The sequence below is a fragment of the Melanaphis sacchari genome, unplaced genomic scaffold, assembly GCF_002803265.2.
Source record: "Melanaphis sacchari strain LSU unplaced genomic scaffold, SCAv2.0 Contig24_pilon_pilon, whole genome shotgun sequence".
Classification (NCBI taxonomy): Eukaryota; Metazoa; Arthropoda; class Insecta; order Hemiptera; family Aphididae; genus Melanaphis; species Melanaphis sacchari.
Window position 1 is genome coordinate 2,519,531 of NW_020271125.1, and position 6,000 is coordinate 2,525,530.

Consider the following 6,000-nt stretch of genomic DNA (forward strand, 5'->3'; position numbering starts at 1 on the left):
AGCTAAATATTTGTGTACTAAACAGAAATTTAATTTTAATATTTATAAATTATCAATATCAAATTTATTGGACTAAAAAATAAGTATTAGTAAAGTATGTATTTAAATACTTTTAAAAAGTGGCTTATATTTATACTTAAATATTGTTAAAAAATAATAATGATTATAATAAAATAAGTATTTCAAAAGAAAATAACATCCATTATTTAAATATATTTTAAATGTATTCTTAATAAGCCTATTTATGGTCAACATTAAAGAAAATTTATCCTGTATCAAAAAAAATTATTAGAAGAAGATACAAAATGCAGTGGTTAATTGAAGATTTTTTCTCCATGAGTTAATTTATTTTAAAATTACCTCTATGAATTTGAAAATGTAATTATTTATCGTAGAAAAAAACAAGAAATCACATTATATAATTATTATTATACTAAAAGTTTAGTGTATATTCTTCAGTGGCAATTTTAAATAAATAAATGAAAATAACTACGTTACGTCATCAGTTCGGTCATCACAAAATACACATCCTTCGTTATACACAATAAATTATGATAAACCATGGATTATATAATATTTTTAGTTCGGTTCTATTTTAAAACGTTTTATATTGAATGATTACGTGTAAAAAAACAACACGGCTTGTGTTCTGAATTTGCATACGGAATTTCGGTTTCCATTTTTGTAGAATTCAAAAATTAAAATGCACAGTAGAGCATATATATTTTAATAAGCATTGTCATAATATCCCCACGGGCCTTGAGTCACTGCTGCAGTCTTTCAACGCGTGTTATCTTTAATGCAGTATAAATGCCAAAGGGAAACTACTCATCATGTGACATGAGTGCTATGTCTGTAAAATATTACCAACCAAAATCTGTTATTTATGCTACCTACCAATTAATTAAAAGTTTATTTAATAATAATTTTCTTTTTTTTTTAATTATTTTATCACTCACTAAGTATTCATTTTTATCGAATAATTGTGTAGTAATTTATATATTTTTCTTAATTTTGATAAAACTTTTAACGTTTTTCATGATTTAATGATTACCCATTTCTGTCAAATTGTAGTTTGTTTTTTTCCGTGAAATAAGGTACTGACGGTTTTTATGTTTTCACAAAAACAATTTAAATAACATTAATGTGTCATATGTATTATAATTTTTCATTCATTTTACAACAACGTTTATTTTAAATTCTGAAAAAATTATAATGGAAAATAAAAACAATTCTGACGTTGTAAATTTTCATTATGTTATATTTAAAAAAAATGTATTAACATTTTGAATTATTTTTTATTGTTTTAATTGTACCGTACTTGACTCACTACTTCGTCACCGGTACGGCAGTACGTAAACTTACTATATAACAACTTTAAAAATAATTTTTATTTCAGAGAAAATGTTCTTAAAATCTAAAATAAACATTATTTTGAAATTCTAATATGTACAAGTACCTATTTGATAACGGTTTAAAAATCGATCATAGGAATCGGTCAAAATTTAATTTTATGGAAAATGTATATATTTATAACGGAAAAAAAAGCTAGGTAAACTTCTGGGAAAAATATGTATTACCTATTTGGAAGTGTGCATCTGTTGAGTTTGTTCGTAAATATAAAATAATGTACTTATAGTTACTAGTCGTCACAGTGTCCTATGCCTAGTGAATTTGATGGTCGTAACTCGTATTATTATATTGTTTGGCTGATCATTTATTTAATGATAAAAATAATTAATATAGATTGTTGCTTAGTTGTAAACTTGAAAAATAATTTACTCTACTGAAAGGTTTTTTTTTTTTTTTTTTTGAGTTTTAGACGTTACAGCATATAGCATTAATATTGCATGGTTACAATAGGATGCATACGAGACGAATACGACCATGTAATTTATTTTTAGCTATTAAACAGTGTGAAAAAAGAATCACGTTTTTCATCAATCCTGCAGTGCGTGGATAGTAAATTATAGATAAAAATATGTTAATAATGTTTGCTTCGATTTATCAATTCTTTTAGAAATGTGATTGTACCTACTACTTATCTACTTTTATATAGTTAAGTTAAACAATAGGTACAAAAAATAACAATAGTTTTTTATTGTAATAAGCGTTTTATAAAATATTGTTGCAGTGGAGATGGACTTATAGACCGTGGAAATAATTTATCATAAGCAGCTATATCGAGTAACAAAAAATAGGCGACGATGGGATAAAAAAAAATGTCGTTAGGAAAAATTATGGTAAAAATATTACTGCGATAAAGGGCGTTAAAAATTTAAATCTACATATTATTTTTATCAGTAGATCGTATGCTAAGGAGAATTGGTAAAATGTTTAATCTGAGATGGTTAGGCATTTTATACATCGCTGTCGCCCGTAGTTATATTCTAGAAAAACAGAGACACAAATCATTGCGCTGTGTCAATACAAGATAGGCACTGTACAGACATTCAGAGAGATTACTGTGGTCTGTGACGTATACATATTACTATCATTAGTAATACTATTTATTACTCATTGGAAATGGATTTAGAAAAATATATTTTCTTGTAAAATATGTAATACTATACGTAATTTAATTAATTACAAATTCTATTAAAAAATTAGCGTGGCCTATTGGAATCGAATACATTTTTTTCTTTAGGTACCTACGCGTATCTAACCTACGTAAAATAAAAAAAAAAAAAATTATGGTCCAATATCACTGTTTATTGTGATCAATCTCTAGTTACGCCATTAATAACTTATAGTATATTCAAATATACTTATACGATATGCAAATCGATTATTTAGATACAAGGTGTAGGTATTATTATTGAGTAATACTATTAACTATTAAGTAAAAATGGTTGATTGATGGTAATACCACAATCACAGTTATTACAATCTGATATTATAATCTCCATGACCTTTAAATTGTCTCGTAAGTTGTATAAAAATTTAATATAAGCCAAGGTATAAAATGACACATTAGGTAACAACAATAACATTAAATTTAATAGGTGTACACATTAAATTTGGAAAAATGTATTGTACAATATTATAATAAAAAAATGTATTTCAATTATGATCTGATAAGCTTCTTAATAAAAATAAGTGCAATTTCAGTAATTTTAGGGTTGATGAAATCAGTTTTTGTCACAACTGTAATACAAATCTCTATTTTCGGTAGCCAAACTATTAGTGTGTAATAATGGTTTTAAATTGGTATTTGCAATTTGGACCATAAAAATGACTAGAACAGCTAAACAGATTCATTAAGCCTTTAGGTCTATAAAGCCAAAAATAATTTGTTATCCATTCTCGCTCATTAGTCAAGTACTATATTATATTCAAAATATAAATTCATGAAATTATTATTATTGGTCTATAATAATAATAATAATAATAACAAGTAAATTCAAGTAATCACTTCCGCCTGATTAAGAAAAACACGACTGAAGTATTATGATTAAATTATTAACACGTCATTAACGTTAGCATTAGGTAGAGGGTGTGTGAGTAGGGATAAACAGGTATAATAGGTATTTTTATTATAGGCGTGTATTATGTTATAAACTGAATTGTTGAGGTAGATATAAATGATATAATAAGTAATCTCACAATATTAACACACGATAAGCAATGGTAAAACATTACAATAAATGTTAAGTATAATTGTAAGGTATATAACCGTAATAATATGTGTACTAATTCTTATTTTTTTAACTCATGTTTTAGGCTTTAACTAAAAGGTATATATAAATATATTACAATGTATTTACGCGTTTTGTGTTCTCTACTATAGTACTATCACATTTTAAGTATAATAATGTTCGCGTAAAAAAAGGTAATAACAATATAATAGTATACTCGTACAATATTTACAGAAAAAATTTCTAAATATTGTAATATTATAAAATATTTGTGACATCGACATTACAAACTATACTCAATGCGTTTAATATTATAATATACTTTCTATTTTACTTTCATTGACGTGAGCTTAAATTTTAATTTCACAAACCTGTTTAGATTGTCTTTTAGAAAACCGTAGAAGGTATCCAAATAAATTTAAACTAATCAATAAATTTTATATTTACTGGGTTTTCTGCTAATAACTAAAAAAAAAAAAAAAAAATGTTCATCCAAGTACCTATGTTGCACAGTTTTTTTTATGTGCTTTATTATAATTTTTGGCCTACTCGACACTAACTCGTTAAATGGAGTTTTACTCACTTATTGAAAGTATTATTTTAATAGACTTGGAAGATTTCAAACTGTTTTTAGACTATAGAAATTTGAAACATTGTTAGACTTGCGAACGTATAAAACATTGTATATTTTTAATAGTTAATATTGTTTAATTTCAGGTCTAAAATAATATATCATATTATTATGTAGTAATAATATTTTATTTGAATGTACCTATTAACTTTTATGAGGTGAGTTCTGTTGTTATTTGTAAATTATAAGTAATTATGCGTATACGTATAATGTATTTAAGTTGTTACATGCAAAAAAAAAAAAAAATAATTAATTAGTTTTAATTATACAAGTGTTGAAGAAATGTGTAAATATGATTTTATCTAAACGTATTAAAATTGTAATATAATTAGACAAAAAAACTAAGTTTTACCTATTTTAACTAAGAAGTTAATCTATAAATAAATTAGTTGAGTTGGAAAAAAATTTAACTTTTTAATTAGTTATTGCCTTGAATCTATGGATCAAACTGTTTTTACGTCATCATCTATGAGTGCGTATCAGTAATGGCGGTGTCTGATATGTAATTCGAAATGCCGCACCGGCGAGGTGGGCTCACCGAGTACAGTTTTTAGTAAATTTCATACGATACATCGACGGAGCTTTTAGTAAAATCACAAAATTATTACTAAATATTATTATTATTATTAATGATATGATTGTATATTTACAATAACAAAGCGAGACGGAGGCTCACGATAAGCCGATTTGGTACTGAGCGTCAAGCTTTAACGATTATAATGTGCCATCGGCAAAAGCTATTGTTTTTATTCTCTCGGTCGTGTTTTCGGTTTTCGTGTTTCACGAAATAGTTTTTACTTAGATTTCATAAACGACTACTCGATTAACGGCGCATCTTTATCACAATATTTCAGAAATCTACGACCCACATTTCGCCGGTGTAACTGCCTTCAATTCCAATATATAATATGATAAAAATCAATTATTATTAACAACCTCTACAATGATGCCCACGTTAAATCTACCACGGGGTTTATGGCAAAATTGTTTAGATCATAATTTAGTTGTAGTTAATGTTGTGTTATATGTATATTATGTGTAGTTAAATTTTATTTAGGTATATAGACATGTCAAAAAAGTCTACAAAGTCACAACCTTCCTCTAGTTTAGAAGGCGTTAGATCATGAATTCGTTTTTAAAATAAACTATAATAACTTGTCTGAAATATTATGTCACCATAGAACTTCATCAAGACGTGTAACAATTATAATTATAATAATACATAGTTATGAATAAATAAACTAACCATGGGAATAAGCTTAAAAAAAAAAATTGTCTTATCAACTTAAGTTAACCCTTAACCATATGACGCATAATAATATAATATCTCACGGGCGTATGATATTGTGGTCAAAAAGACGCCTAAATTACTAAAATTTGTTAACGCTATACTTGAAGTAGGTGCATTAAGAATTATTTAACGAGATTTTCATACTAAAATGATTATAATTTTTGTACTATTTTTAAAAATCTATATTTTGTTTAGACTTAATTTTGTTTATATTTAATACCTCCGAGGTTTTTATCAAATAATCCTTAAGTTACGGATCGGGCATTATTACCCTACATGACCACCACATATTTTTATAATTGTCATTGGCTACAAACCTTATTAGTATTATAGTAATTATTTAAATTTTTTTGTTATATTCTTAATACGAGTAGATACTAAGTAAGTATTTAAATTAGATTCGAAATTATCAAAAACTGTAGACTAAATAGACATACGAC